Here is a 19,673-nt window from a genome sequence, read left to right as displayed (position 1 = left end):
CACTAAGCCACCTATGTCATTACCAAGCATCCATATGCATCATGTGAGCATCATGTGGCTGAGAACACACCATAGCAAGGCGTGGAGTTGAATACAACATCAAGAGGTCATGTGTATTATGCTTGCTGTCATGTGCTTCATTAACATGGCATATGCATTCACTAAAAGTCATGTGCACTTCTATGAATTCAAACTAGGCGCCAACTCCAAAAGATTTCTCACCATTTGTCCTATGCTTCTTTCACCACTCATTTGGATGATTCAAGGGCCGAACCATCATCATCATTCAACCTAAAGAGGAAGCAAGCCAACCAAAGCAACACCACAACTCTTCATCATCAAATGTTATAGTTTTTCATTCAAACAATCATGTATGTTCATGGAATTGCCTTAGCAAAACCATTACCTTGTTATTCGGCCTAACCCCTTCACTTCCTATATAAAGCCAGTGCCTTAGCATTTGTAAGGCCTCTCTTTTTTGCACATTCAATATAATTATGAGGTTATCCTCTTTGCTTAAGTTCTTTTGAAATTTTATCGACTTATCAAGTACTTAGGTGTTTATGGCATCAACCCTTCATTCCATTTGTTACTTGTGTTTTCTAGTTCTCTTATAACTAGTGAGGCCAAGTCCTTTACTACCACCCTTTGGTAACTTATAAGGAAATGTGTTGGACTCTTTTTATAGTCTAGTTTCTTCCTTGTTATCAAAGATACTATCCACCCTAACTCCATTGTTTCTTAAGCCCATCACCACGACCAAAAGACTTCCGCAGCCATTCTCTTTATCATTCATCATTTTCAGTCCACCATTTTACATCAACTTCCAAGCCTTCCATTCAAGCCCATCTTCTTGCGGGTACTTGCTCATTCACTAGATCAACAATCAAAGGCACAAGTGCCTTTATCAATAATTTAATTTTTTTAGTAAACATCCCACAAGTACTCGTAAAACTTCTCATAATGTATAAAACGACAATCACTAAGATTAAGAGCAAAAATAAGTAAATCCAAGAAAAAATAATCCCTATGATTGACTGGAAAGATCTTCTACTATTAGAAAAGGGTAGTTATGTTGTACAACAATCTAATTTAAGATTAAGGAACAACAAGAAATAGATGAGACCTAAAATGTTAAAAAAATCATAGCATTTTACACTACAGCAAAACAGTTCTACAGCGGTGTTTTTAGTGGCGTTTTGGGAGTAAACGCCACTAAATTTAAACATATAGCGGCGTTTAAACTCCAAACGCCATAAAATGGTAACTTTAGTGAATTTTTTATAAAAATGTCACGACAGAGTAGTACTTTAGCGGCGTTTAACGCCGCAATAGGTTCATCAATAGTGGCAATTTTTTTTAAAAACGCCGCAACAGAGTTATACTTTAGCAGTGTTTTTATAAAAAACGCCGCAATATGGTCATGTATAGTGGCGTTTTTTGACAAACGCCGCTAAAGAGTAGTCCTGTAGAGGCGTTTTTATAAAAATGCCGTAATAGGGTCATGTATAGCGGCGTTTTTTTGACAAACGACGCTAAAGAGTAGTACTTTAGCGGCAGTTTTATACAAACGCCACTATAGACTTGTATTTTAGTGGCGTTTTTATACAAACGCCACTATAAACTCGTACTTTAGTGGCGTTTTTATACAAATGCCACTATAAACTCGTACTTTAGTGGCGTTTTCATTTACAAATGCTACAAGTTTATAGTTTCTAAGTCCCACTCCCTTTTAACCTTTTTCATTTTTCCCGTTAACCTTTAGTTGCAGCAGCTTCTCGTTTGGGCATTTCGATGGAGAAAGTTGTTCGAGTTACCAGTAAATCCCGTCGTTAAATCAAACCCATCTGCCTCCGACGCAGCTGTCAACGACAAAGAGTCAGTCGTTGATCCATTCCTGGTCGAGGCTCTTCGAAATCCTTGTCATCGTTTTACCACTAATTTTTCTTTTCCTTTTCTATTGGATCTCTTTATAACTACGTTGATGAACATGTTTTCCCCTTTTATGCGACTTAAATTTATGGTGTCTTCGTCCTAGGACTGAATTTCAAAATATCAGTCAGTAAACCATCAGTATCATTTATGGATTCGAACTTTAGGGTTTGACTGGTTATATCCAGGTCGTGGCAGTAATTTGAGGTTTTATATACGATGAAGGGAATAACCTCCGCGATTCCTGCTTTGATTCTACCTTTCCCTGGTAATTCTCTTCCATTTTACTTTTCTAAACTTCCCATTACGTGTTTCCTTTCAAGTTTTTCCACTGCTTCTGTTGAAAATGTGAATATGGATATGTCTAAACCCACCCATCTGGAGACATTGGTCATAGATAAGAGTAAATCGAGATCCTTTGAGCTTGATGAAGCTCTGGGTTTTTTCAATTTCATGATTTTAATGAGAAACTTGCCCTCAATTGTGTCTTTCAACCATCTGCTCGGGGCAGTCTCCAAGATGAAACAATATGATATCATTATTTCCCCTTCCGATTCTTTTTATTTTCACTATTTTGTTCCTCTAGGTCCCTCTAAATTGATTTGTATTATAATTTAAACATATCGATAGAAACAAAGCCATATCACTCTTGAAGTACCTGATGGAGTTTGTAAATTAATAGTTTGTGTGCATAGGTGTGTGACATGTTTTGGACCTAATTAATTAGCATGTTGATTGGCAGGTGGGATTAGTCTGTGCAGGAGAGACTTGCATTTGAGCTAATTGATTGAATGTGATGAGGGTTAGTTGAAATGAATTGCATTTTACAGGCAGATTAATTGATACATTTGGGATCTATTTGCCTCTTGACGACCTCTATATAAATGTTTCTGTTCCCTGCTTCTAGTCAGTAAATTTCAGTTTTTATTGAGTCTTCACATATTTGTGAAATGCCTTTTGTTGAGTGGCTCTCAGGTTTTTGCCACCCTGTATGAATAGCTTCTCAATTTGTGTTGAATTAAACATGAATTTATTGGAGGAAATAGAATAGTATTATATTGAACTTCTAGTTATTATTATATTATTTCTAATACATTTTTCTCAATCTTTGTTCAGAAATTCTATCTGGGGCTTCTACTCTAATTTTATCTCAGGCAAGAAACATTTTTTGCTATTGTTCGACATTAAATATAACTATCATAGTCTCAGTGTTAGGTCAATTTGAAGCCTGATTCTACCTTTTTGCTTCATGGCAAAACAAGGGAAGATAGTAAATGGAAAGCCTTTTGAGAACACCCATTTTTTCTCTGATTATTGATAGCTTATGATCAATGAAGCTGTAAAATATATTTGTTGCATATGTGGCCTTCACTTTTGTAGGTGATTTGAATGAAGTAGATCGAATTAAGAGAAGAAGTGAGCAACGGTTTCCTCTTCCAGGCGGACCTGTTTGTGTAGTTTGTCGTAGATATGGAGAATATATATGTGATAAGGTGAGATAAATGAGACTTGTTAGTCAAAATTCACTACATCATTCTCTTATTCCCTTCTATGACTCTCTAACTTTGGATATGATGTGTCTGCGTAGACTGATGACGACATTTGCAGCATGGAGTGCAAATCTGCTCTTTTGCGTAGCCTTCAAATAACTAAGGATCTAGTCTTTGTAGCTACAAATGGTACAATTTCGTTTAAATTTGTATTTTGAAATAACATTTATAAATAGATTTTCTTCAAGCATGAGATAGCATAGCTTCATAGGTTCTGTGTCGTTTGAAAATTGGTTCCACTATTTAGTAGTGATTACCACCGAGTCTTATATGAATGATTCTTATTTTAGTTTGAAATGCAAGAGGCCGGGACACCTTGCTGAAGATTGCTTGGTCACCACATCGGAGTAGGTTTATTATTACTTATTTTCTGCTAGAGGAAGTACTTTGGTCCTTTACAATTATGAACGGTGAAAACTTGTTAGAGAAATTATGCTTTATGCAGAGAAAGGGGTTCTTGATTTTTGGCTTATTGCAATGAAGAACAATGAAGTGCTTGCTGATGAGGTGAGTTACATTTGTACTTCTCGTCATAGTACTCTCTTTGGGTTGGAAATACTTGCTCATTTTTGCATTATGTGTTCGGAATCAGATCTATAGCGGCGTGATGAGGGAGCTCTCTAATATCTTAAAGGTATTAAGTGGTTTAGGGTAGAGGAGCCTAAAGGATTCAATCTTGAGTTCTACTTCGATACCAACCCTTATTTCAAGAATTTTGTATTGACAAAGACATATCACATGATTGACGAGGATGAACCTATTCTAGAGAAAGTCATTGGGTAAATACCATTACCCTTTTATTAAAAATGTATTATTGGATTATTGCAATGAAGAACAATGTCAAACTATATTACATTTAATTTTAATGTTTATAAATTTTAATTTATTTTGTTGTTAAGTATTTTTCTGCATAACTTGTGTATTTATTAAAATGTATGGTTGTTGTTAATTAGATAAAGCTAGATGATATTAAATTTAGGTGATGTAGAGCAGAAATGAAATATGGAAAATCATCTTAGCTAAAGAAAGGTAATTAGCGGCGTTTGTTCAAAAAACGCCACTATAGACCTAGATCTTTTGCGGCGTTTGTACCAAAAAAACGCCGTTATAGATCTGACCTTTAGCGGCGTTTGTTCCAAAAACGCCGCTATAGATCTAACCTTTTAAAGCGTTTGTTCAAAAAACGCAACTATATATATTGACATATTGCGGCGGTTTTTGAACAAACTCCGCTAAATGTCTAACCTTTTGCAAACGCCGCTATATATCTTGACCTATTGCAGCATTTTTTGAACAAACGCCGCTATATATCTGACCTTTTGCGACGTTTGTTCCAAAAACGCCGCTATATATCTTTACCTATTGCGGCGTTTTTTGAACAAACGCCGCATAGATCTCGACCTTTTGCGGCGTTTGTTCAAAAATGCCGCAATAGATATTGACCTATTGCGGTGTTTTTTGTTCTCAAACGTCGCTAACTTTAGCGGCGCTGGTATGGCCGACCCTTCTTACGGCGTTTTTCCTATCGCCGCAAGTGCTTTTAGCGGCGCTTAAAAATGCCGCTATAGGACTAAAAAACGCCGCTAAAACTATGTTTTGTTGTAGTGTTCAGACACTAAGAGAACAATAAAAAAGAATTGAAAGTTTATCAATCTCATGCACTGACAATGTTATTTTCTTAGCCAACATCAGGTTTTTCTGCAATTTGTCTTCCTCAACTTGGCTATTTAAAGCAAGCAATCAAAATAATCCCAATCGGGATTAATCGATGCCCCTAACAATCGGTGTCCCACTTGTATTGGAGAAGGTTGTTGCATATCTTGACTATTGAACTTTCTTGTAAATATCAAAGTTATAGTTGCATAGGCAAATATACATATTACAATAAGCTAATAAACTGAGAGGCTGAGATTGAAAAAAAAAGGATAACTGTGGTGGTGGTGTGAGGTTGGAGAAGAGTAAAGGATTTTATAAACATCGGTCAACAATTTTATGAGGGTCCAACAGACACTCTTGCATAGCACATCAGTTGCCAGATTACTCTATTAAAGGGCCACATCAACCAATAGTAACGATGATTAATGGGAAGCGATTGGTTTACTACAAATCGATAATGTTAGTGATTCATTTGTTACTTTTGAAACTTCAATAGGAAAAATGAAAACTTACTCAAACATTAGTGACCATTTGTGTAGTTTACACTAATTTAATTTGTATGATATTTACACAAAAATAGTTTAATTACAATTATGATTATAATTTAAAAATATCATACAAATTCCTTCACGTTCAACAAAGCTAAATGGCAACTCATTAACAATCACCATTTTAGCGAATACTTCTCTAATCTTCTCTTGATCAAAACATCATAGTTTAGGAACGCTAACAGTTTCTATGGTCCTAACAGTTTCTATGGTCCCATCAGTATTGCACTTTGTCTTGGACTCGAAATCTAAGATTGCTTGTATTTTTTCCAAGTTAAAGGGGGTTTTCTTGCATCGGGCAGTATGACGCTTCATTGCATTAGTTCCATTGCTAGTCGCATATCTTATTTTTCGAGCACAATAAATGCATTTGGCATGTTCTTTATCACCATCAAATGCTTTAAAATGATCCCAAGCAGAAGAAGTTTTTTTTCTTTTGCCTCCTTTAGCTTCAACGGTTTTAGCAATCTTTTTCCCCGTCCTTTTGTTTTTTGTACTGATTGGAGTCTCAACCACTTTAATTTTTTTGGGTTCCTTAAACGACTCAATTGAGGAAGATAACATCTCTATATCATCAATATTTTCTTCTGTCAGCGATATAATCTGGAAATAAAAAAAGATTCAACGTAATAACATTAATAATAATAGTTAGCTAACTAGATTTAAGAGCGTGTGTGAACATTGAATAGTGAATAACAATCGAAAGGCTACATTTATATCGCAATGAAAAAATAGTGTGTATAACAATAAAAAGCATTTGTAATGAGTAGTGAATAACCATAAACACTTAATGTTGAAATAGAAAAACAATGTGTATAACAATAAAAAAGAAAACAAAATTGTTTGTTTTTAAAAATATTTCTTCACATTTCACAATTGATGTTAATAACAATTTCACCACCTCTATCAAAATAAAATAAAAAAAAAGCCATTAGATTATGCTTGCCGATATCTCCTTCACTTTACTAAAATATTTGCTTCACAACATACTTCAACCCTTTTTGTTATTGTAGTCTCAAATCTTGGGAGCTTTACAAACAATAGTTTAACATCTAATACGTTATATCATTGCTCAAAATTTTCGATACTGGAAGAGGAAACCATAAACCAACAATCAAATATGCGTACATAAATGAAATCTAACATGCAAACATACATACATAAGTTGATTTTGATTCAGGAAAATTAACTAACTACATAATACGAACAAAAATATATCGACACATTGTGACAACTGACAACACAAAAAAAAGAATCAGACACAACGAATCAGAATTTAAAGTTTTCAAATTAGCTAGTAATAGATACCTATGGCCTACAGGTACTTCGTGCTTGCCTGCTTGCGGCTTGTGGATTGTGGTCGTGGTGGATGCTTGCCTGCTTAGATGTGTAGCCGTAGCGATGAGCCAACGACCGTTGATGAGTGCAAGCTGAGAGCACACTCTTGGAACGGTGGAGCGCGAGGAAGGAATGAACGTTTTAGAGATTTCAATTTTGGGAGTTCCAAATTTCTGTTGGATGGGTGGGAGTTTTTTTTTAATTTTATTAGTTTAATTTAATATATAAAATTATTAATAATTAAATATGTAATATTATATATATATATATATATATATATATATAGTAATAATAATAAATGTAACTGGATACTCGGGTAACCGGGTACCCAAAAAAAATTTAATTTTGTGTCCCGGGCCCGACTCGATAAAATGTCAGGTCGAGTACCGGACTTGGAACTTGAATTTTTTTAAAAAGGTACCCGAATTTTTTTATTTGATCGACGGATTGAGTCATTTGAGTCGGGTATTTTTGAATATCCCTATTTCTCACTTCAATAAGGATAAAATCGTATTTTTATGAATCTAAAATGGTCACTAAGGTAATTTCATCTCTCTTTGAAGCGCCAAATTAGGGTTTGTCCTTACCATTTCTCTCTATTTATAATCCACCACGTGCCTCTCATTTCTGTTCATCAGCCAATTCGCTCGCCTCTCTGTTCTTAGCGCCGATTTATTCCCATTTTTTTGTTCTTCGTTTTGTCTTCTTTCCAAGAATTTCTACATTAGAAAATCAATAGAAAGGCAATAAATTAGAGTCGCTGTTGCGCTTCGATTTGAATAGCGACTTCAGCGCTTCGATTTGAATAGCCACTTCAGCGCTGTACGTTGCCGATATGAATTATCTGGGGTTGAGATTCTGGCATTTTGATTCTTTCCTGTAATTTTTATGCACATTCCGATTCCCCTACATTTTCTGTTCAATTTTTTTTACGATTTAAAAAGAGATGGAAGTGATGATCATTTCCCCAGGTGATCGAAGCTGAACAAACTGTGCGAATTTTTAATCTTTAATTCGTTAGAGATTTCAAGCCAGAGCTCTGATCCGTCTTGATTTTTTTTATCTTAATCTAAATGATTTCTCTTTTTTGAATGTGTTTTTAGAATTCGTGTTATGAAGTTTATTTGTTAACATGGAAGTGACGATGATTTCCCCAGATGATCGAAGCTGAACATACTGTGCGACATTTGAATTCTCATTTTCATGAGAATTCCAAGCCAGAAATATGATCCATAGTTACGATTGATCTCAGTTTTGTTTCATTAAGAATTCAAATCATCGATTAGTATGAATATTGGGTGTTGAGAATGGATGAATTGTAAACTGGAGAACTATATAATGTATTATTAGAATTATAAATCTTTTAATTATTTTATTTTGTTAAAATTTATTTATTTTAACCAATTTTTTTTGGATTTGTCAAAATAACCAACAAATTCGCAACGCGATCTCATATTCGCAACGCGAATTCAAATTTCGCAACTCAGGTTCTAAATTTGCAACGCGAAAGTCAAATTCTTTACGCGAAAGTCAAATTCGCAACACAGAAGTCAAATTCTTTACGTGAAAGTTAAATTCGCAACACGATGGTCCAAAATCGCAACGCGATAGTCGAAATTCGCAACGCGATACTCCAAAATCGTAATGCATTTGTTTGTTAAGAATTTTCTCTAAAAAGATAGTATCCGCACGGACATGTCGAAGACACGTATTACCACAACTACGACCACGACAGGACGGGACGGGACAGGACGGACGGCAACGGCGGTGTGCGAGAGTCCCCCTTGTTCTCTTTCACTCAACAAGGAAGTGGGAAATCCAAGCCTTAAATACACATTCCCAATAGTGTTTCCAATACTATGTGAGATTGAGTATTACCAACACTTGTTTCCAATGCTAAGTTGAAACATTTAACATTTGGAAGTTGGAACACATTTAATCAAGTGAACATCCTTTCGGTGGCCAAGATAATTAAGTTGGAACACATTTAATCAATGCTTGAGAAGGCAATGTACTTGGCGAAAGTTGGGTTAAGAGAAGATAAAAGAGATGATGTGAAGCAAGAATAAGCACTTCGTCGTGTTCCCCCGACGATGTCGCCATCACACCATGTAGCCAACACAAAAGACATTTGATTAACCCCAATGCGTTGTGTACATCCTGGCACGTAATAATGGAATAGGATCTTATGTTAAAAACAAATATCACTTAAATATTGCAAAACAAACCAAGTTTTCCCAACTCGATTACAAATATCACTTAATTATCTTGGCCACCGAAAGGATGTTCACTTGGTTAAATGTGTTCCAACTTCCAAATGTTAAATGTTTCAACTTAGCATTGAAAACAAGTGTTGGTAATACTCAATCCCACATAGTATTGGAAACACTATTGGGAATGGGTATTTAAGGCTTGGATTTCTCACTTCCTTGTTGAGTGAAAGAGAACAAGGGGGACTCTCGCGCACCGCCGCCGCCGTCCGTCCGTCCCGTCCCATCGTGGTCGTGGTCGTGGTCGTGGTAATACGTGTCTTCGACACGTCCGCACGGATACTATCTTTTTAGAGAAAATTCTTAAGAAACAAATGCATTGCGATTTTGGAGTATCGCGTTGCGAATTTCGACTATCGCGTTGCGAATCTTAAAATCGTGTTGCGAATTTCGACTTTCGCATTGCGAATTTCGACTTTTGCGTTGCGAATTTGACTTTCACATTGCGAATTTGGAACCTGGGTTGCGAAATTTGAATTCGCGTTGCGAATTTGTTGGTCATTTTGGCAAATCCAAAAAAAGTTGGTTAAAATCGTATATTATAAGGCATTTTCGGTCACTGAGGTTATTTTCTCATTATAAAATAACTTTAGTCTTAATTATAAAATAAATGTCTAAACTATAATGGTTTTTTACAAATAGGTTTCTAAATTATATTTTGAATGATCCAGGTGTTAATATTACATGTCACACCCTAATTTAGGGGTCAAATTATAAGTTTTCGAAACTTATAGTTAGTTTTAGAATGTGCAAGAAATTCAGGGATCCCGTCGTGAATCGGCGTCGTTCATCGTAAAACTCAACAGGAAATTTCGTCGGTGTTAAATCGATCGCTGTCGGTTTTCCGTCGATTCCGGTTGATCTGGCCACCCCGTTCATCACACCTCCTACACCATCGGACTCACCGTCACCGTGCGCTCAAAACTCGACCGAAATCGTTGTGTCGTTTTTAATCTGTCGTCGTCACTCGCCGACCACCGTTGGAGAAGTTGGTACGTTTTAAAATTCTATGATCCGTTATGATTCGTTGAAAAATAACACTTACACGAGACTCCTAGAGTGTCGATCTACAAGTCTGGAAAATTTCACGCCAAACTGACGACCGGAGCTGCCGCACGCCCCGCCTTTTGAGAGTGGGCGTCGTCTGTCATCCAGGGGAGTCGTTTGAGCCGAGCCGTCTGGACCGAGCCATTTACTGTTGACCGCTGACCGTTGACTTTGACCAAAAAAGTCAAAAAATTTTAAAATTCATATTTTATGTTTTTCGACGTCATGTGTTTGATTCCGAAGTCCGTTTTGCCAAATTCGAACCCGGTAAGCTGTTTTTTCACTGATTAATCTCCGATTCGATCCGTTTTTCGCAATTAAGCTTTGTTTATGAAATTTCTATTGTTATGTATTTGAGGAATTATTGGGTATTGAATTAAAGATTAAGGGCGATCGAATGGATCTTAAATGGTCGATCAGTATGACACGAAAATCGAGTTAATAGTCTACTATCTTTTGTATGCTTTTCGGAACTCATGGATAGGTGGTAAAATGCTTGATTGGAATGATTGATTCATTAGATGTAATTAATTATCATTGGACTCAGACATAAATAGGATTAAGTCATAACATTGTAAAACCCTCAGACGACTCGAAAAAGAAATATGTAGAGTGATCGAGAATAAACCTTAGTTTAATGATTTAATCATTAAATCAATAAATCTCAGAACGAGTCATTCCTACTCTTTAATCAATCTGAAAGAGAAGCCATCCAAGACTCTGTCAATGAGGCTTCTATTTCGGAACTAGATCCTCGATGAAGTTCGAATAAGTACTTGTATTGCACATCTTCTGTACTTTATGTTTTCTAGGGTAAACTCTAATAACAATCACGAAACTTCGGGTCATTTTAATTTTGGTTATTGAAATTAAAAAACTTTCATTTGAGTTACTGCCATTAACAAAAAAAAATTTATTTCGATCATTGGATTATTTAACCATTAACGAAAGTTGACGTGACATATTAAAATAACCCTAAATAACTGGACATTATTTGCTCTTTTCACCATCATTTGGTGGTTTTTTCAATAAAAAATTATTTTTTTCTTTCTTTCCTTCAATTAAACTTATTGAATAATATTATAATATCTTCAAATCTCAATCGAAACTAGAAAATAATATTTTCATCCATTAATGTTTAATCTGTTGAGTATTTTGTGGCTATTTTGTGGCATTTGGGAGCTGTTATACGCGTCTAGTTGCTACGTTTATCGACTTTTCCGAAGTAATTCCATGTTTGCCAAGAAAAAAAATCTATGAAGTAATTAAAATCAATTAATCTAAACATTTAAAATGTAAATAAAAGCAATCTTAAATTTATAAACAAATAATTTAAAATAATTCCCATTTAATAAAGTAGATTAAGAAAAGTCAAAATAAATTTTGAAACTTTTTGGTCCTCATTTAACGCTAATTTACGAAATGGCTTAATTGCTTCTTCTTTTTCCCAAAAAAGTTTAATTTAATATTGGGTAAGTACATAAATAGTTTCAAATTTTTAGGGTGCTTGTATTTTGGTCACCTAACTTTTAAAACTTACAATACAATCATCAAATTTTTAGTTCATTTTCAGTAATATCTTGATATTACCTCCAATTAGTTTTATCCGAGGTGACAGTTACTTCCATTTACTCTCTTCTTTTCTCTTTCTTCTTCTTCGTATTTTTTCTCTTCCTCCTCGACAGCTAAATAACTAACTATTGCCGAAAACTAAACAAATACAAAAGCCCAAACAATTTATACATAAAATAGTGAGCAAAAGAACTATAGTTCACAAATCTATCATCTTCTCCATATCGTCCAGACTTGATTCTTCCAGTTTCTTCAATGGCTACATGGTACTCCTATAGCTCGAAGATGACTTTAACTCTCAAAATTCTTCTTCTTTCTTCGTCGCTGAGTTTGACACCAGTTTTAACCCGTCACTCGCTGATATCAATGGCAATCATGTTGGTGTTAATGTTAACTCAGTTGTTTTTTTTTTGCCTCAGTTGATGTTTTGTTCAAGGATTTGATCTCAAACGTGGGAAAAAATAACAGCTTGGATTGAGAATGGTGATTCAACCAAGTAAGTTCAGATATGGCTTAGTTATTCATGGATTAAGCCTACAAGTCCTTTTCTTATTGCACAAATCAACCTGAGGAACCAATTTAAAGAATATTTGCATGGCGAGCAGATGCATTAAGCCCCTTAAGGGTCAAGTGTATCCCGATATTTTGAGAATGATTAAGTTTAGTCTAATGCGTTAAAGAAAATGAAAAAAAAAGTTGTATACCCATTAATTTTAAGAAAATAATACTAAATTTTTAGATTTTTTTTAATTTCTGGATCCGCCACTGCTTGCATGTTGATTTCTCGACTTCGAATGGACTCAATTCATTGATGCACATCATCAACCATTGACATTTTGATTCATAAGGGCACAACTTAAAATATAAACCTCAAAACCAAAATTTTTAATAACAAACTTTACAAATGCTTCAAGGTCGCGCTCCTTTTGTTTCAGGTAACGCTTATTACCAGCGACATAAATAAAAATGAACTATATAGGCCGGAAATATGAGTGACGGTTTGAAAAGAAAACATGAGGCGCAATCTATTACGTTACTCTTACAACCAGATTTATAATAGGTCATTGTAATATAAACGGTTAAAGCACTTAATCAGTTAAAAAAAATGTGTAATCTATTACATTACCATTGCACCCGGATTTCTTGTAGATTATTTTAACATAAACAGTTAAAATCCTTATAACTTAAATGGTTAAAAACGGGGATCACCAAAAAGGGCGATCACCGTTCGAATCATTTTAAATTAGCGACTAACCACCGACCAACACCCTCTCATATTTAACGTATTAATGCTAAAAAAATTAAAGAAAATAAGCATAAAAAAAGAAAGAAAGAAAGAAAAACATGAATAGCAGAGCTTTATTTTCTGTTTCTAAAGAAACTGGGGAGAAAGAGCTGTTTCCATCTTTCTTTTTGGCTTTTAAAGCCACACAAATTTACAAAATGTACAATTACAAGCATGGTCCCTGGATTTTGTTCCTTATTTTATTGTAGGACAAAATTAGGGTATTACAGTTGGCCACTTGGAGAATGATAAGTTGTTGATTCACTATTTTTCAAGATAGTCTAATTGAAGCCGCATCTAAGTGGTATAACCAGCTAAATCGTACTCAAAATCATTATTGGAAAGATTTATCTCATGCCATCTTAGGTCAATACAAGCAAATAAATGATATGGCCCCTGATTGAACAGTGCTACAAAATATGGAGATGAAGTATAACGAGAGTTTCCGACACTACGCACAACGATAGAGGGACGTTACATCCCAAGTGCATCTACCAGTGAATGAAAGAGCGTTCACCATTTTGTTCATCAATACCATAAAATCCCCATATATCAATCACTTGATAAGAGCAACCACTAAAAGCTTCTCCGATATCATCATGTGTGGAGAAATGATTAAAAAAATATATAAAAATGGTAATATAGGGGGAACTGGTAGTATTGATATCAAGACAAGTGTTGAGGTCAATTCAGTGGGATCTTATTCAGCTAATCATAGGGCCAGATACCATAAGATTCGAGAAAAGACCATATTGATCCAACTCCGACGACATATAAAGAATTGCTCCCAACATTGGTTGGGAAGAATCTGGTGAATCCAATACAATCTAAGCCAAATGAACCTCTATTTCTTGAAGGCTATGATGTTAACGTAGTATGTAGCTACCACATAAGAAGCTCAGGCCACACTACTGAGAATTATGGGGCACTGAAGCGTAAGGTTCAAAATTTGATTGATTATGGGGAATGGACCTTCAATGAGTAATGACGTATTTTAATGCGAATAGAGGAGTCATTGCATCCACCATGAAGTTTTGTTGCACTTGCATAAAAACATTTTATCTTGTTTGAACTTGTTTTTCTTTCTTTCTTTTTAAAAGTCTATGAGTCACTTGATGTTTGAACATGTTAAATACAATGCAACCTTCTGAGGTTATGAGCAATGAGTAAATTTTAATCTTAAAACTCTCAGATATCAATAGAATTAAAAGTTCGTTAGATAATCTAAGTTATAAATCTTTGACAAAGTAACAAGACTAAACCTTTGTAAAACAAGGACCTTTGATTCTACTCTAAAAGGTACAACATAACATCATACCCTTCTCTTACAGGACCAAGATAGCCTTCTCCTCTCACGAAGAGACAATCAAACGGCTTGACATTAAGGTATGTATAGGAGAGGGCAAAGTGGGTCATCTTTTGTGTATGACATTGCAAGACCAATTAGACCACACTTCTGTTGGGGACGTTCAGTGATGATTATAATCTTCACAGATGGAATAGTGGAGTAAATGAATTTAGTTTACGTCAGTTGCTTGGGGATTGAAATCTAAAGATGAAATTTTCCAATTATCAATGACACCCTGAATATAACAAGTTCTTCTCTATGAGCTTAAGAAATTAAATCCGTATACCAATAAAGTTAATTAAGTGTTTTCATAAGGTAAATATAATAAAGATAAACTATTCTGCTAAAGCAATTGGTTATAGAGATAACTCAAAATCCATGACTTTATGAATAAATTACATTCAAATCATGATATTGATTGAATACTTGGCAATTCAGTGTTTGCTCCACTGTGGTAGTAGTCGAAGAGTTCATGATGAGATGAATCCTTCAACTGTGCCTAAATAAAGGCAAGTGAATTTAAAGTTGATAAATTTCAAGGAATAAGGCAATAATGCCTATTGTTTGAGTCACTAAGGAGTATCAATGAAAATAAACGAAGGGAGTTGAGAAACACTTATTATAGTTAACTTCACACAAACACTCAGAAATTTTATTTTTATATCGATATTTATGCACCACCTCTACTGAAGGAGTCTATAAAACTTGAACAAATGAAAGATTTCATATAATTGAAATAGAAGCATTCTAGAAGATCTAGCAATCGATTATGCTAATTGCGTCACTTTGTCTGCATTTAATTAGAATGCCAAGCTGAGAAAGAGGGATACGTCACAATGTCCACATGGACAGAGAAAACTTGTTGACTAAAACCCTAGAAAAAAATAGGAAGTTGACCTGAAACCAACTCATAAATCCTGACACTTGTCAAAGAGTTATAGCTTTGAAAATTTAAAGAGTAGTTAATTCTGTTAATATTCAGTGAACTCATGTTTTGTTACTTGCTTCAATTGTGAGCATAAGAAGGTGCATTATTTTGTTTCTTCAACAAATTTTTCAAATGAAGGAAAATATTTTTCAAACAAGATAACTTCTATAGAATGGTATCGTAGAAACCTGACAAAGGTTACTCAGACATAAAAGCTCGAAACTAGAAACGAAGGCAAAGAAATTGAATGTTGAAGGCCACTATTGTTGGGGGAATGAGAAAGACTAGTCACGAGACGAAGACTCAACAAAGAGAATGAAACAAAGATTCACAAGATAATGGGGCTTGCGATACTAAAATGACATCATGCATGCATAATTAGGTATTTGCAAAAAAAAAAAAAATAGGAACATACAAATTCATTTTTCATCAAGTTTTGAATGCTTGACAAAAATTTTAAAAGTAAACCAAAATTTCATTTCTCAATGGTGTGAGAAAGAATGTAATTTTAGTAAAAATTCAATTTACATTTTCACCTTTGAAACAAGTGGATCTTAGCAAAGAATTAAAAACCTTCAAGTTATTACTTTTGGGTACTTTAAATGCATATCAATGACATATGATACTATTTTGCAAGTTTAAAATTATTCAAAGAGAAAATAGAGCAAGCATTTTAAAATATAAGAATTCATAATTAGAAGAACTCGTTCGATAAAATATAAGAAGTTTTTAATAAAAAAACTTGTTTGACCAAGACTCTTCCATCATATAAAGAGTTGAATCATCATCATTTTTTTTGTTCGATTCCATCACATAAGGAGTTAGATTAGCATCATATCGCTCAAAATAATTCAAATTCATTCCAAAAGCGAGTTCGCAATAAGAACTCATCCAAGAAAAAATTCATAATGAAAAATAACTTATTCGATCTTTTATTCAAATCCATCACATAAACATGTAGATCAACATTTTCAATAAAAAAAATTTATAATAAGAACTCGTCCGACAAAAGATAAAAAATTCATAATAAAAATAAATTGTTAATTTTTTTTGCTCTAACTCATTACATAAAGATGTGGATCAATATGTTCAATGAAAGTTAACGAGAAGAATTTGTAGCAGAAGGATTTCAAGCAGTCATATTAGATAAAAATTAGTGCTTTCTCTATTCTTGTTTCAAATCAATGAGGAAAAAGAAAAATCAACTGTAATCACCAATTTTTTTCTACATATATTTAATTATTATTATTTAATTAAAAAAGAGTCAAACAAAAGGGATAAAATCCCTACAAATCGACGCACTTAATGCCCGATTGCTGCCACACCCTGTCTCAAGACATGCCCGACAGTGCCAGCAAGCCATGCTCTATGCCAACGCCATCTCTCTGATCTTCGTCAGCAAACATGTAAACAAATGACAAAAAAATGTAAAAAAAGGGTTTTTGTTTTTTGTTTTTTTTTTTGTTTTTGTAACATGGATGCTTTATAAACCCAACAATAACAACAGTGTAGGGGATCCCTATTTTTTTCATTCAAAAGACCATAAAATATTGTAACAGGGACCTCTCCCACGTTCGAAATAGAGCAATAGAAGGGCTCTTGCCCAGATTCGAAACAAGGAAATAAAAAAGATATTCTTCAGAGGTATATCGACTATATTTCTCATTTCCAGTAGCTTTGGTCTTTTTTTTAAAACTGAAAGTAGTAGAGAGGGGAAGCCTTACCGTAGTTGAGTTGGGATTCTCTCGTCGCCGGAGTAATCGGGGCTAGGAGAAACCAAAGGGTCGAGTTTCCTTAGGCCTTTAAATGACTTTCATGCGTCGAAGGCAAATCGACACCAGGGCGGTTGCCGGAGTTTCGTTTGATTTGGGAATTTGGTGAGCGGCCGATGCTTGAGAGAGGGAGAGAGCAAAAGTGAAAAAATAAAAACAAAAGTGGAAACCCGTTTAGGGTTCTGGCTGCCAAGTTACGCATATATGGCAAAGAATTAGCCAAAATATAATATATTTGGTTTAATTTTGTTTAGGTCACTAAATGTTAGCAGCTTATTTGCATTTTCATCACTAAATCTGTGCATTTTAGTCACTTGTTGATGGTTTAGATGATAATTTTTAGGAATAATCACGTTATACCCCTTAATTTTAGGTTTGGTTTTACAAAATGGTCACCATTTTTCTAATTTTTTATATATTTTTAATCTGATGCTCTTATTTACTTACTTTTTATTTTAGTCACTTGTTGATGGTTTTATTTATTCACATAATATTCAATTTGATCTTGTGGTAACTTGATATGGGGAAAGACCCACATTATTACTTTCCGAACACTTTTTATTACTGATTTTTATAAAGTCCTGGTAACTAACCACTAATTTTTATTTTTTGTATTCAAATAATCGTACGATCTCGAGGTGACCTGCCCTGAGGTACGATCTTCATTATTACGGTCCGGATTAAAATTTTAATACTACTAACTACTGACTTATATTTTGTTTTTTATTTTTATTTCTACTAACAACTGACTATTAACTTTTATTTTATTTTTATTTCTAACACTACTGACAACTAATTATCAATTTTTATTTTATTTTATCTTTATTATTTTATTTTTATTGTTACTAACCACTAACTGCTAATTTTTATTTTTAACACTATTAATCGTTAACTACTAACTTTTATTTTATTTTTTATTATTTTTTATGTCACTAACTTTTAATTTTTATTTTTTTCGCATTTGAACCATTGTATGACCTTGCGATGACTGGCACGGGGTACGATCTGCCTTATTATGATCTGGGTTGAAAAATTAAAATATTAATTTCTTAACCTTATTTTATTGTTATTTATATTTCAGTATTTTAATTTTTAGTTTTATTTATTCTGCCCTTTTATTTTTTAGCTTTTACATTTCTGTCTTTTAAATTCTAGCATTTACTTTTCTGTTAATTTTTAATTTGAACTTTATGTTATATTTTATTTCATTTTAGCCCTTCGTGTGATTTATGATCTTTATTTCACTCTATTTCTATTTTAGTCCCACATGTTTAGCAGTTTATTGCACTTCTAGTACATGTAATTTACTTTATTTCTATTTTAGTCCCACATGTTTAGCATTTTATTGCACTTCTAGTACCTACATTTTATGTTATTATGAATTTTAGCTTAAATGATTAGTTCTTGCTTAGTTTAGATTCACATGAATTTGATTAATCTATGTCTTGGTGTTTTCTAACTTTAATACTTTTATATTTTAGCTCTCATACTATTACGTGAGTAGTGTAATAATAGATAGGATTGCTTAGAATGGTAAAATGCCTTTAAAATTCGATAATAATCATCACTAAGTTTATTTTGCACTTGTGTGAATTTTCATGAACGCCTATTGTAGAATGGGTGTGAATAGTGTAACTTGGTAGAAGTAGCACGATTTAAAACGACATTCGAATGAAAAGTGAACTTAAAAAATAATCAAGTATGCTTTGGTAAAATTAAAATTATCATTTTGTTTTAATAATGACAATGTATTTTTTGGTATGCTGTTTAATTTATTTAATTTATATTCGATTCATGTTTAATGTGAGGTTTTAAATAAATAATTTGAAACAAATTGACCAATCTTCAATAAAATGATCATATTTTAAATTTTGACTCGAATCTACAAGTTCCACCACTACGACAATATATAAGCAATTAGGTGCCACTTTTGGGTGTTGTAGGGGTGCTTACCCTTTCTCACTCATATCCGACTTCCAAATCCTAAAAAATTAATTTATGGTAATACACATACCATTTTATCTTTAAAATGATTTTTCTTAAAATTATTTTAAAATAATGTCGCAACCGTCTTTCAGTTGGGCCCCGGAATTGGGCTTCGACTTAGAAAAATGTGGATTGGAGTCGCCACCGATCATTTATTTAAAAATAAATGGGTTGATCGGATACCCTATTTCTTACCTGATCTGTGTCTTACCAGAAATATGTCGGGCTCGGGAGTCGGTTACGGTCAAGGAAGGATTAGCACCCTTGAACCGCCCTTTCGGTAGTACGTAATTTCCAGTTGTCTTAATTAAGAAAAATAACAAGTTAAATTAAAAGGTAAAGTTTCGATCCTAATTACTTACCCTTGATTGATTTGAAAATATCCTTTAAAAAAAATCGAGAAATGTGTTATATAAACAAGGTAAAGAAAACAAATAAGAT

At 33.8% G+C, this 19,673-nt stretch overlaps 1 long non-coding RNA gene and 2 other non-coding genes across 3 annotated transcripts; 2 read left to right on the top strand and 1 right to left on the bottom strand.

The window, feature by feature from the left end:
• The first annotated feature begins 7,970 nt into the window (after positions 1-7,970).
• LOC120205006 lies at positions 7,971-8,072 on the top strand. Its single transcript, XR_005523994.1, has one exon. It is a non-coding gene; the product is annotated as a small nucleolar RNA Z103 (small nucleolar RNA).
• Positions 8,073-8,156: 84 nt separating this feature from the next.
• LOC120205005 lies at positions 8,157-8,258 on the top strand. The gene has a single exon (XR_005523993.1). It is a non-coding gene; the product is annotated as a small nucleolar RNA Z103 (small nucleolar RNA).
• An 8,427-nt stretch (positions 8,259-16,685) lies between these two features.
• Positions 16,686-17,406, bottom strand: LOC120204992. The gene is made up of 2 exons (XR_005523992.1): positions 17,199-17,406; positions 16,686-16,864 (listed from the first exon to the last, which is right to left on the bottom strand). It is a non-coding gene; the product is annotated as an uncharacterized LOC120204992 (long non-coding RNA).
• Between the last annotated feature and the right edge of the window lie 2,267 nt (positions 17,407-19,673).

The sequence above is a fragment of the Hibiscus syriacus genome, unplaced genomic scaffold (assembly GCF_006381635.1).
Source record: "Hibiscus syriacus cultivar Baekdansim isolate YM2019G1 unplaced genomic scaffold, ASM638163v2 tig00011824_pilon, whole genome shotgun sequence".
Taxonomy (NCBI): domain Eukaryota; kingdom Viridiplantae; phylum Streptophyta; class Magnoliopsida; order Malvales; family Malvaceae; genus Hibiscus; species Hibiscus syriacus.
Note: the sequence above shows the minus strand (reverse complement) of the source record. Positions and strands in the feature narration are given on the sequence as shown.